Source organism: Mus caroli, chromosome 11, assembly GCF_900094665.2.
Source record: "Mus caroli chromosome 11, CAROLI_EIJ_v1.1, whole genome shotgun sequence".
Lineage (NCBI taxonomy): Eukaryota > Metazoa > Chordata > Mammalia > Rodentia > Muridae > Mus > Mus caroli.
Window position 1 is genome coordinate 114,338,334 of NC_034580.1, and position 14,658 is coordinate 114,352,991.

Genomic DNA, 14,658 nt, shown 5'->3' on the forward strand with positions numbered 1-14,658 from the left:
AGTCACATAAAGGCAATGTCCTAAGCCCCTCCACAGATAGAGGATGTGACCACAGATCATGTAGCCTCAAGACAGACCCATTTTAATGAAGTACCTGAAGGTCTGAAGGGCTTAGCCAGTAAACTCCTCTTCCCAGACACTCCTCCTTGCAAAAGGTATTTAATCTCAGGCCTGCCACTGCCCTGAGAAAGTAGGGTACAGCATTACTCATGGCCACTCTCCACCATGACAATAAATGTCTTAAACCATGGACTGCCGATTTTCACTGGGATCCACAGTGGGGAACAATGGAACAGGCCTTTGTCTAAAGAGCCAGTCTAATCTCCTGCAGAAGGCCTCTCAGCGCTCCCAGCCAGGGCTTCCACCAAGCCAACAAGCTAAGGATTCTCCTCCCCTGGGCACCCAGCTGGAGCACTCCCCTCTTCCCCCCTCTGCCCTGGGCTAGATCTAGCTCGTGGGTCCCCACTCTGTGCTCAGCTCTTCCTTGGCATTCAGCAGCGCCTGGGGTACCCAAGAGCCGGAGAACCAGATGGTCCTGGCCTCCACACAGGACTGGGGACCCCCTAGCCGGCTCCGGCAGTCCCTGGGACCTCAGACTGCGCTCCCCCACCCCCAGAGCGGGGTCCTGTGACTTCCTATGGCCCAACGCTAGCCAACGCCCGCCTGGCACCGGCGTGGGGTAAGCGCAGTCAAAACTTCCAGCCTCCACGAGCAGCAGCAGCCTGAGTCCCGAATGCACGAGGGACACCCTATAACCCACATCCCTAGTCTCCGAATAGGTAAATCTTTTGTTTGTTTGTTTTTGTTTGTTTGTTGTTCTTTCAAGACAAGGTTTCTCTGTGAAACTTTCGCTGTCCTGGAACTCACTCACCAGGCTGGCCTCGAACTCAGAGATCCTCTGCCTCCAGATTACTAGGATTAAAGGTGTACACTATCACTGTGGGGCTCAGAATAGGTAAATCTTATAAAGTTGATCCACGGCTGGAGAGATGACTCAGTGGTCAAGAACCTTTCAGAGGTTCTGAGTTCAACTCCCAGCACCCATCCACATGGTGGCTCACAACCATCTATAGAGGTATCTGTTGCCCCCTTCTGGCATGCAGGTGTATATGCAGCAGAGCATTCAGATAGTAAATAAATAAAATAAATTAAAAAGAAAGTTGCTCCAACATCTCCAGAAGCTGGGTAGAAACAGCCAATATGGGCTAATGCATTTATGGTTTTGTTTTCAATGATGAAAACATTCTAAAATTGCCAATCATGGTTACACAACACTGTGAGTATGCGGAACCTTGGGACTGCACCTTTTGCATTGCTGAGTTGTGTAACAGAGTGGTCACATTCACACTCATACAGGACCACACACGCATACACATTAATTTCCTCTCACACACAGCCAGGTTGCCCACTCCTCTCAGTGGAGGGCTGGAGAGGCCTGGAGAGGCCTGGTTCTTCTGACTTACGGTACTCAGCAACCCAGACTTGGCTAAGGCAGCATCAGAGTTAGAGCCAGTAAGGTAGGACATGGGTGTGAGAGTTAGCCCTTCCACGAACATTACTGAACAAGCAGTTTTCAACCTCAAGTATGTGAGCTCATTCAAGTTTGAGAGGCTGACACAGAGGCCAGGGGGACATTCCAGAGGAACAAGTAATGGAGGACCATGCCTTTCTCCCTCAAATCCCTGCTTTGCTGGGCTGGGATCAGATAGGCAGGGTGACCTCAAGTGCCCTACCTCAGGAGGCCTCAGAGTCCAGCCCCTCCCAGCACAGGATGGAGTCCGGCCCATTTTTCCTGGAACAGCTAGCTGGTTACAGACGAGAGGCTGTACTCAGAGAATCCTACAGATGGGACTGGAAACTGTGTGCTCTAGGGAACCTGGACCTGCTCCCTGCCTTGCCAGAGAAGACGTTCTTTCGACTGCTCTGTAAAATGGTTTTTAATAAGCTCTATTAATTATTAATATGACCCAGCTAGCCCCCCCCCGATAATATAGTCAGAATCCTGTGGATTTATTTAATCAGTTCTTGCACAATTACTAGGGAAATTACCCCAAATCTATCTTTCTATATGTTAGACTGTCCACATCTCCAGCTGTGCTCCCCAAATACTTACTGTTTGTGTCTTCCTGGGATATTTCTACTCCATCAGCCTGTCCTCAGGGTCCATTTGGCTGGGGCCTGGGCTCCTGGTCCATCATATCTAATGGAGACTCCCTGATCCTCCATCTTCCTCCTTCACTCTTCTTCCTCGAGGTCCCTACCAGTCCCTCAGACTGGTTACCAAAACCCCGCCTCTTCTATTGTCTTCAGTAATTGTAGCCACCTTTATTTAACCAATAGTGTTAAATTGGGGACAAAGTTTACTTAGCATCGCTCAGTGTATGGGAGAATCTGCTCTTCAGGGGCATCTTGATCTTAGGGGCCGGGATTTAGCATTTGAATACATAGTAGCAGGATCTTAGGAGTCAGGAGTTAGCATTTAAATACATAGTAGCACCCGACCAACCTCCAACAAAGCTCAAGGGAGTTGCTGCCAAGTTAATATCCACACAGCTAGACCGGCACAAGGCAAGGGAGAGGACAGAACTATCACCAACAACGTTTAAAACATCACACTAGCTGCCGCCGTCAGAGAGATGGAAGGTAAAACATCACACTAGCTGCCGCCGTCAGAGAGATGGAAGGTAAAACATCACACTAGCTGCTGCCGTCAGAGAGATGGAAGGTAAAACATCACACTAGCTGCCGCCGTCAGAGAGATGGAAGGAGACTGAGGATGGTAGCAAAGAGCTGGCGATGGCAAGGAACCAGACGGAAAAATGCTAGAAGTGGAAAACCAAAGGAAACCAAGACGTCTGTGGACGAATTTAATCACATGCTGAACAAAGCAGATGAGAGAGGCTGAAGTGAGTCAGTCAGTGGTCAGTGCCCAGGGACAAGCATGGGAAAAATGGAGGTAGGAACAGAAGAAAGAGGAGACCTCAGGAAAACCAAGTCAGTGCCTGAGGACCAGGTGGAAAGGACTGAGGGAAAAGACGCCATGAACTTAAAGAGACAGAGTCAGGACTGCTGAGCAGACAGAGGCCATGTGCCCGAGGCAGGCCCTCACATGGGCTGGCTGGTATTGACTGTGGGCTTGACTTGGTCGAGACCCTCCCAGAAGATCCTCAAAGCTCTTGTGTGTGTGTGTGTAGGGACTGGTCACGCGTTGGGGCTCTGACAGTGCGATCCATCAGTGGAATCACCATTCAAGTAGACTGTAGCAGGTGTGGGGACTGTCCAAGGGGAGACCTGGTTAGAGGAAGTGGGTCACAGGGCTTGCATCCTTGGGGATTTATCTTGTCAAGGTCCCTTCCGGTTATCACTTATCCACACATTCTGTCAGGCAGGATGTCAACCGTTCTGCTTTGACACCAGGAACACAGATTAATCTTTCCCCATTTACATCTTTCAGCCAGGCTGTTGCAGCAACGTTCTAATACAAGTGTTAAGCTAGATATAGGTGAGGTGTGACCAGAATGCACGCCTGTCTCAAGACTTAACCTGTCCGATATCCGTCAAACAATAGACTTGGACATCACTGGCTGGCACACTACCCTCCGCTGACTATCTCAGGATTCGGTTTGCCCAGTGGGGTAGCCATGACTCCAGGGCTATCTGGGCAGCAAACATCAGTTATGATGAAGATAGAGGGAGTTGTGTGGTATCAAGCAATGGAGACACCACTCTGATGGGGCTGGCTAAAGTACACGGGTCACAAAACAAAGGCAAGAGACGGGAAGGAATCTGGGGAAGGTCTCTCTCTCTCTCTCTCTCTCTCTCTCTCTCTCTCTCTCTCTCTGAGTGTGTGTGAGTGTTGGGGGTAGGGTTGGATATTGGTAGAAGTTGAATAAGAGAGGGTGGGTGAAGAGGATAGCCAGAATGCCTTCCATACTTGTATAAAATTGTCAAAGAACAATCTCTTTTAAAAAGTGGAGAGAGACTTGGAAAGACACTTGGTGGTGTCCTCTGCTCTCCACAAGCACATAAACAGATATGCACTTGAGGGGGCATGGATTGAAAGTGGGGAAGGGAGAGAGGGAGGGAAAGGGAGGAAGGATGGAGGACTAGAGAGTTAGCCAGAGGGGTAGGGGGATGGATGGATGGATGGAGGGAGGGAGGGAGAGAGAGAGAGAGAGAGAGAGAGAGAGAGAGAGCATCTGCAAATGTAAAAAGCTTTCGAGCCACCCCCCACCCCCTCGCCCCCATGAACAGTTGTAGGAAAGGGGAGAGATGCAGAAACAGTAGTGAGAGCATGAGTGAAGGTGGTGATGATGTTCGGGGCTGATGTTAAGTGAATATCACTTGCCAAAAAATAAAAAATAAGAGAATAACAACCACTATCTTAGAGAAGCTTAGAAGTTCCTCAAAATGTTAAATATAGAGTTGACGTGACTCAGAAATCCCACTTGTAAGCACATGCTCAAAAGAAACAAACAAAATGTTCCCACACAGAGCCTTGCGCACATGTTCAGGGAGGCGCCACACTGGAGCCAAACAGAAGCTGCATGCGTGCACGCGCGTGGGGTAAACACGGGAGAGGGTGACTACTTAGCAATAGAGGGCGTGAGTTGCCAGTGTGTGCTACAGTAATGGATGAGCCTCAAATATGCTGAGTGGACGAAGCCATTGCAGAGGGTCACAATAGGGCACCACGTGTGGGGAGTGCACAGAACAGGGAGTCCACAGTGGGGATTATGGGCTACCTGGGCCTGTGTATACCGGAGAGCAGTGGCCAGAGAACAGCCACTAGTGGGCATCTGTAGTGAACTGTTCTAAAAGTAAATGGTGGTCACAGCTGCACATGCTATCAATATACTAAACGCCACTGAATTGGGTACTTTCCTGGTTGTTTGAGGCAGAGTTAAACTGGCCTTGAACTTGCAATGTAGCCAAAGCTGACGCTGAATTCTCACCCTCCTGCCTCTACCTCTCAAGGGCTGGGATTACAGGTGTGTGCTCCCACGCCCAGCTGAATTGTTCATGCGTTCATTAACATATGTTTTGATGATGTCCGAACGAGGCCTCTGGGGCTGGAGAGACAGGTGAGTCTGTAAAACATCTGCAGAGCAAGCGTGAGGACCTGAGATCAAGCCAAGAACCCACATGCAAAAGCTGGGTGCTGCAGCGTGGGTTTGTGATAACAGTGCCAGGAGGCAGACAAGAGGTTCCCTGCACTTGCTGGTCAGCTGTAAAACCTACAGCAGAGACAGACAAGCAGTAGGAAGTACAGTAAGTTAGAGTCAGTGAAGCTTTGGAAACACCAACAAAAAGAGCAAGCATCTAGCAAGATGCTCTAAGGACAAGAGGGAGGGTTTGGCTTACTGATGCCAGCTGTCGGGGATGCTATCACCTCCCAGTGTGAGGCAGAACAACTGAGTCTGAGGAGGTGGCTCAGTGGATGAGCGTTCTTGCTGCCTGTGAATGCCCACGGGAGGACCGTGTCAGGATTCCTAGCACCTGTGCATACAGCTGGGAGTGCCCAAGCACTCCTGTGATGCAAGTGCTGGGACTGATGGGGGTTCAGAGGGTAAAGAGGTCTGCAGCCAAGTCTGACAACCCAATCCAGTCCTTAGGCTCCACTTAATGGAAGGAGAGTATGGACTCCTGCCCTCTGACCTTTACCTGTGTGCTGCACTCATGCCCAAACACCACACACACACACACACTATCTATCTATCTATCTATCTATCTATCTATCTATCTATCTATCTATCTATCATCTATGTATCTATCTATGTATCTATTTGTCATCTACCTATGTATCTATGTATCTATATATCTATCTATCCATCTGTTATCTATCATGTATGTATGTATGTATGTATGTATGTATGTATCTATCTATCTATCTATCTTTTTTTTTTAAAGAAAGAAAGGTATTTTTCCCTGGTTCTTGCTGGCTTCCAGCCTACCTGAACTACAGAGAACTCCAGTTTCAATGAAAGACTCTGAGTAATGCAAAAGCTCCATAAGAGAGGATTCCTCTCCCCCTCTCCCGACGGCCCCTCTCCCGACGGATGATGGACACATTTTGTAGACTTGCATATTACATACATATATACACACACATACACACACAAGCACATACAAACACATCACACACAAAAACACACATCATACACACACATGCTACACACACACCATACACACATGCCACATACAGATGCCACACATACACACACATACACAAACACATACAAACACACCACACACAAATACACACATCACACACACATGCTACACACACACCACACACACCACACACCACACACACACACACACACACAGGATTTTCTTTTCTTTTGAGAAGACATCATTATTTTAGGGCTAACAAGATGGCTCAGAGCTTGTTGCTGCCAAGCTGGACAATCTGAGTTCGATCCCTGAAACTTACTGAGTGGGAGGTTCAAACAGACTCTTGAAAACTGTCCTCTGATGTCCACTTGTGAGCTGTGGTGCCTTCCCCAGAAACACACATGTCCTGTCCCCTTTCCCCACATTTACACACACTCATACAGTAAAAGAAAAGCCAGAGGCAGACATGGACCGCTGTTGGTGCGGCACGTGAAGTTACTGTTCTGTGTGGGGGACTTTGGCTGTACAGGGTGGAAAGAGCTGTGGAGGCCAAGGGTGTTGAGAGCTGCTGCTGTCCTGGTGTGTTTATTGCATTTTCTGCTTCCACAACCATCTGGGGTTCAGAGCTAAGTTATTTGTAGCCCTGTCACGCCCCGTCACCTCTGGCCTAGTTCAGACTTCCCTTCCCGAGAGGTTGACTGTGAGGTCTGGTCTTTCTCATTGTGCTCACTCTGAACTCCACTGCTGCTGACCACTGGAAACCAGAGGGCAGAGGGCAGCACCGGGGGACATCACCAAGTCTCTCTCTCTCTCTCTCTCTCTCTCTCTCTCTCTCTCTCTCTGTGTGTGTGTGTGTGTTTGCTGTAAGCCAGCACTGGCATTGAGGATACCATAGGGACAGAGTGACATCACAGCCTGCAGACCCCCTCCCCTCCTGTCTCATCTTTCCTCCCCTCTCTGCCTCTTCTCCCCTCTCCTTTCCCTTCTATGCCCATCTCCTCCGCCCCCCCCTTGCTTCTTCCCTACTTCCCCCCCCTTACACTGACTTCCTATCTCCTCTCTTGCTCTCTCTTCCTTCCCTTCTTCTCCCTGCACCCTCCCATCTGCTAGTGGGACAGCAATGTTTATGGTCATCCCTCCAACCCCATTCTCATCCTTCTCTCAGGGACCCATAAGTGTTGTGTGTGTTGTCCTGTTATTCCTTGCTTCTTGTGTGGTCTCTGGATCTCGCCTGACCACACAGCTGAATCACCTGTCCACCCCGTCACGGCTGCCTGCAAGAGTGGCCATCTTGGTAATGATAAACTGAATGTAGAATTAATCACATAATCTATAAAACAGCAACATTTTTTTTTTTAAATTGAATACACAGATTCCCTGGGTTTGGAGCTTGGAAAGGACAGAAATAATGGTGCATAAAAACTATCAAAAGAGTATAATTCAGGCCTAATCAATATGGAATTTAAATAAATAATAAGCGACTGTTCACACCTGTGAGCTTGAGAAGCAGACGGCGGCCCCTAAAAAACCCACATCTCCCAATATTAGCGTAAGTAAAGAAACATCTGGATAGTTTTTAGAAATATCAAATGCAAACTGCAATTTAAAAGCTTCCACAAAAGAAATCTTTCAGCATAGTCTGTCTTTTAAAAAATATTTTATTTTATCTTATGTGTAAGAGAGTTTTGTCTTCAAGTATGTGCAGTATGTTCCATGCAGTACCTGCAAAAGCCAGAAGAGGGCGCCAGATCTCCCCTAGCGCTGAAGCTACAGTGGTTGTGGCGGACATGTGCATGCCAGGAACGGAACCAGGTCCTCGGAGCTCTTAAACGCCAAGCCTCTTCTCTGGCCCCAGTGCAGACTGTTATGTGAATTTACCAAGAGTTACAGAAAAATGATGATAGTCTTGAACAAGCTATTCTAGAAAAGGGAAAAGGGGGTCTCCCCATGTTTTACTGAAGCGATCCTAAGTCTGATGAGTTTTCAAGAAAGGAAAACTGCAGAGCAGTCTCTGAGTGACCTCAGAGCACTCCTGAACAGCACAGCCACTCTGAGAAAAAAGCACATATCTATGAGATTTCAAACCCGGACTCTTAACCTTAATCCAGAAAATAAATATACAGGCAATTCCACTGGCCTGCTCTCAGAGACCTAGCAACTGTTTATGTCATCGCCTGCAGTTGCCAGGTGTACCAGGGGAGTGCTGAAGATAAAAGGACGCACCAGTCACCCCAGAGCACTCTCTCTCTCTCTCTCTCTCTCTCTCTCTCTCCATTTCTCCTCTCTACAGGTGTGCTCTCTCTTTCACTGTCTCCCTGTCTATACGGTGACCTCGTTCTCTGAGACCAATGAACCCACCTGAGAATTGCTCCCAATAAACCTTCTTTTATATTCTCAAATGGACTCGAATTGGCTTATTCCATCGGAGAAGAAAACCTACTAGTCCTCTCAGTCAACTGAGCTTATTCTATGCAGGGAGAACCTTCCTAAAGGCTCAGCTGATTAGAACTTCAGTGATTGTGCAGGGGTTGGAATGTTGCAGCTCCAGGGTCTAATTGCTATTTGACTTAATAGCACTTCTTGCCCATCTTTGTGTCTGACCTAACACAGCCTGTTACTATCAGCTACAGGAGGGGTCCACCTCTGAGCTACAGCCCAGTCACACCTGCCCGCTTCTGTTTGAAGCTGGTTTGGAGGATGGATAGAGATCATTAAGAAGAGTCAGTGATGAGGGAAGGACTGCAAAGGTAGAGATGAAGCAGCCATTTATAGGTAGCTACCAATGGGGAGGCATGCAAGATTTAGGTAAAATATAGGAGCTGATAGTTAGTGAATGCAGGGAGTAAAAAAATCACTATGTCAGGGCTGGCAAGACACCTCAGCGGGTAAAGGTGCTTGTAGCCAAGCCTGGGGACCTGAGTTCAGTCCCTGGGTTCCCTGTTGTGGAAGGAGATTGATGCCTGCTAGTTGTTCTCTGACCTTCACAAAAGCAGTGTGGCATTTGGGGGCTCACACTGATACAAATATACTATAAACAGAAACATGACACTTGAAATAAAACAAAACAAAACAAAGCAAAACAAAACAAAACAAACCACTGTTGTTGGCATCAAAAGACCAGTTTTGCCAATGGGCTCCAAACTCAGAATGTCACACATAGGTGACACTGGTTGCTATGGCAACTACATACCTTCCCAGAGCCCACTTCCCACACTTAGCTGCAAACAGGTGATATCACAGCCCATATAAAAGACCGACTTTTCCCCTCCCCCACCCTTTGTTTTCTCTCTTTTCCCCTCTTTGTCCCCAGTAAAAACTCTTACACGCCTGGGCTTGGTGTGCTATGTCCAGACACAAGCTGCTATTCACACATCAACTATACCAGTAGCAGGCAGGAAGTGACATTTATAAATAGACGCTGTGTTGGTTATAATTGGTAGGAAACAACCAACCTCTAAAACCCAGTAGTTTGAAGGAGAAACAGTGGCAGATTGTTCCTATTCACCACCCTCAGGTTGCTGGCAGGTCTGCTTCTGGGCATCCATGATGACCCTAGGCTGGGACATCAGCTGCGAGGGAAGCTGCTGTCCCAGGGTGTCTGTGTCTGTGCCTCTCTGTCCACCTTGTCTTTTGTCCCTGAAGTCACTTCTCCATAGAGAGACCTCAGCACTCAGCACGGGCTTGAAGCAGGAGGAGCAGAGGCTTCAAGTTTTCTTGAGACCCAGATATTCCCAAATATCGTACCGTGGCTACCTCAGTCACATTCTTCTGGCCAAAGTAAGTCACAGGGCCAGCCCAGAGGAGGGCTGGTGGGGGAAGACGCAGAGAACTTAGAGCCAGGGCTCATCCTCACAGGTCCAGTTTAGAGTGTCATGGAGGCAATCTGGCCAGTGGGACCTCTATGCTCTAAACCAGTGTTTATATGGCTTATGCCCTTCGAGGAGCAGACATCAAGACAGGAGGGGGTGTGCATGAAGTGAACACGGTTGGGATGAGGAGATGAAGGGTTTATGGATGAAAGGAGGTTGGCAGAGGACATTCAGAGGATGTGGGTTCGACACTTGAGAGAGGGGGAGGAAGGAGACGGGCTAGCATGGCTCCCAGAGAGTCAGCCAGGCTAATGGAGGTCCTTGAGTTCAAGGTGGACTCCCCATGGTCTCAGCTTGGCACCAAGGTGGATCTCAAAAGGCAGCCACCAGTGCCCTTAGTCAACTATTTCCTAGATGCAAGGGATTCAAGCGGTGGCATGCCCCCACCCTTCTGTGGAATGTAGCACACTTACTGTCTGTGAAACCCAATTGTGCAAAAATGGCACACCTTTCCAACCTGGGGTTTCACTAACATAAACACATTTGTAACATAATCCCAGTAGAAGCCAGCTGCCCATTCTAACCCTTACTTGAATCCCGGAGAGTCTCAAAGTAGCAGGCCTTTCTAAGTACCACTTTCTAAATAAACAGTTTGTTTAAAGCTGTCCCGGTTTACTCAGGGACAAAGGAGCAGAGGGGACAGAAAAGAGTACCAGAGACTTGGGCACTATGGATGTTTGTCTCAACAAAGGAAGAAATGAACCTCACCCCTCTCTCATTGTGCTGGGCTGGGCTGCGGCTCAGTGGGTAAAGTCACCGCTTTAGTTCACGCACTGAGTTCTTTCTCCATCTCTAGTACACTGGGGGGTGGGGGGATGGAGGGGAAGAGGAGTTAGGTAGGCATAAAGCAGTGATAACCATAGCAAACGGAGAGAAACCCTAATTCCCGAGGATGCGAAAGGCCCAAATGGAACCTTCGGGGCTGACAAGATGGCTCAGTGGGTAAAGGTGTTTGCCACTGAGAGAGATAACCTGAGCTGAAGCTCTGAGATCTACACAGTGGAAGGAAAGAATTGACTGCTGCAAGTTGGTTTTTGATCTCCACACATACATCTTAGCATGCATGCCTGATAACACACACACACACACACACACACACACACACACACACATCCCACAAATAAACAAATGATGATAAAAAGAGCAGCGGTCCACAGTCAGGACTGTGGAATGGGAAGTACAAGAAGAAAAAACCGTGTATGACCTATACCTGAAATGGAGGATATGTCCTATTGTAGTAAAATTAAGGACTTGTCTGTCTGTCTGTCTCTATCTATCTATCCCTATCTGTTTCTATCTCTATCTATCTATCTATCTATCTATCTATCTATCTATCTATCTATCTATCTATCTACCTACATATCTATCATCCATCCATCATCTATCATTTATCTATCTATCTATCTATCTATCTATCTATCTGTCTGTCTGTCTGTCTGTCTGTCTGTCTGTCTGTCTGTCTGTCTATCTATCTATCACCCATCCATCATCTATCCATCATCTATCTATCTATCTATCTATCTATCTATCTATCTATCTATCTATCATCCATCCATCCATCCATCTATTATCTATCTATCTGGTATGTGCAAGTGCGCAAGCATGTCACAATATTTATTAGAGGAGAACTTGGGGAGTTGGTTTTCGTCTTCCACCATGTGGTTCTGGGGATCGAACTCGGGTTGTCAGGCTTGGCAGTAGTGAGCCTGGTTACTGCTGAGCCATCTCACCAGCCCTAGCTAAGAAACTGAACAAAGCTGCTTTGTGCTTATGTGCCTGAGTGTATGTGTACACACCATATGCATTTGGGAGCCCATGAGAGGGGTTGAAAACCCTCAAACAGTCAATGGAGGTCAGAGGATGTGGGGTCACTGGAGCTACACATGGTTGTGAGCCACCATGTGGCAGCTGGGAACAGAACCTATGTCCTCTGGAGGTGCTCCTACATGCTGAGTCATCTCTCCAGCCCTGACACGCAGAGACTTTTGGATAGGCTAAGTAGTGAGAAGGCTAGGCTGATTCCATGACAGGCTTCAAATCGACCTAAATCTCTCTTTCCAAGAATTGGGCAATTCCAGCAAGTCCAGGCCTCAGAAGCTGCCCTGCCACCTGGCCTGAGGCAAGGACAATGGGTCAGCAGCAGTTTCCAGACTTCCTTAGCTAGTTCCTCAGTATCAGTTTCCAGACCGACACCCCCCCCAGCAAGTTTCCAGCCCCCACACCCCGGTAATCGGTGGTCTCTCTGTCCTGGTAATGGGAGACCCCAGCATGCTGGACTTCTGCAGAATAAAACACTCTTTGTATGTACATACTATTTGAGTCCAGGGTATCATTCTTCAGTGAATCATGGACCCTTACAGTGAGAACCAGAAGAAGAAGTTATGCAGCCTTTAGAACTTACTGAGAATGCCCGAAGCTAGTGTGAGGGCAGGGCTGGTGGCCTGTAATCCTAGCTGTGAGGATTCCAAGATAGGAGGATTTACTCCCATTGCAGGGCCGGTTTGTGTTACATGGTGAGTTCCAGGCCAGTCCAGGCTACAGAGGATCCTTGTCTTTAAATCAAATCAAACCAAACCAAACCCAGCCTTCTCTGCCTAGTTCACCTTAAGTCAGAGCCGATTAGAAACAGACCAAACAAACTTCCCTTTAACAGGCCCAACAAACTTCCTTTTTGAAAACAGAGGGAAGAACAACAAAAACAAATCCAAAGAAAACTGCAGGCAAGACAACAAAGGCAGAAATTAAAGAAACGGAAAACAAACAAAAAGGGTTTTTCTTTCTTCTTCTTCTTCTGTTTTTTTAAAGACCCAACACAGATGGGGGAGTCTGCCAACAAAAAGCGTCAGGAAAGAAAGAGAGAAAAAAAGACACACACACACAGACGCGGGAACAGCAAGTGCATAGGGGCCGGGTGCTTTTTTTCTTTTTAAATCAAAGAGTCAAGAGTATGACCAGGATCAATTTAATACCCTACATTTGAGAGCCTTGATGAAATGGACACTTTTCGAGGAAAACATTTAGTAAAAATATTGGCTCGGTAAGAAAGAGTGAGATCTGAAGTCCTTAACCAAAGGGAAGCTGGAGGTTAGAGACCCCTCACCTCCCAGAGGCATCTGAGGAGGCAGAGCCTGACAGTGATGACCCTGCTGTAGGGACAGTTGAGCTGAACAGGAGAGAGCAGGGCCACACACATCTGCCCACGTGGAAACCTCGAACCCTGCTCTGTGAGCTATGAAGAGAGCTAAGATGAGTGGCACACACGTGTGCTCCTTCATGGATGCAGGAGGCATCAGTAGTTACAGTGTGTAGCAGGTGCTTCCCACCAGAAGAGGGGAAGAAAACTTCCTGGGAAAGCCATGGGGGAGCTGCTGTACCCCATAGCTAGACAGTCCTGAAGACTATGCAATGTGCTGTCAAAGCAACGGCTGTTTCAATGTTGTGTCCACCACGGGAGCAGAAAGAAAGCCCAGCACAGTGTCTAGAAGGCTGCAGGGAAGTGCCTACTGATCTGAAGCCGAGGGGGACAGCCTTGGCGGAGCCCCTTTGATAGTGAATATTAAAACAGAAAATGAGAGATGGGTGTAACAATTCATACCTTTGATTCCAGAAGAAAACATATTGATATGAGGTAAGGGCAGTCTGGTCAACATAACAAGTTCCAGGACAGCCAGAGCTATGTAGTGAGACACTGTCTCAAAACAAAAACAAAACAAAAAATCCCCACACAAACAACAACAAAATGGAAATGTGGGGCTCAAAAGATGTCTGGGTGGGTTAAAAAAAATGTTTGCTGAGTGTTCTGGTTTCATTTCTGCTGCTGGGATAAAATATCCTGACAAAGCAACTTGGGGAGAAAGGGCCTATAGGTCCAGGCTATAGTCCGTCCCTGTGGGGAAGTCAAGATAGGATCTTGTCACTTCACGTCCACATCCAGGAGCAGAGAAAATGAATTCACGCATTCTCACTTATTCCCTTGGGCTCAGGTCCATTTCTCCGAGTGTAGTTCGGGACCCTTGACTAGGGAATGGTGCTGCCTACAGTGGACTGATAACTTAACCATGTCAATTAACTTAAGACACTGCCCTCCAGACAAGCCCATCCACAAGCCTAGTGCAGACAGACCCTCACTAAGACTGTCTTCCCAGGTGATTGTAGGTTGTATCAGGTTGGCAGTTAGAGCAGATCACTGAAATGTAGAAGCTTGACAATGGTTTTGGATCCCTGGAACCCACAGATGCTGCGGCATGTTTCTACAATCTCAGCCTTCCTATAGTAAGATGGGAGGCAGAGGTAGAATAGGCTGGGAGCTCCTGAGTCATCTAGGCCAGTGTAAGAAGCGCAGCCGCAGGCAACAATGTCAACACCGCTGCAACACTGTGGACAGAAAGCCCTGACTCCAACAGTCATCCTCTGCATTGCTACAGTGTGCCACGATGGCCTGTGTCTGTGCATATTTCAAGTATTTTAAAACATCTACCAGCAGCAACTGTTCTGTTTTCACCATAAAAAGGCAGCTTTTTTTGGTAAAGGTATTCATTTTAACATTTTTAAAGTTACCATGCTTGTAGAGGGTGGTCCTGATGTTAAAGTCTTGCTCCCCATTTGGTCCTTGATTTGTTAGTAAATAAGGCCGGGGGCCCTGAGCTGGGCAGTGGTGGGGCATACCTTTAAT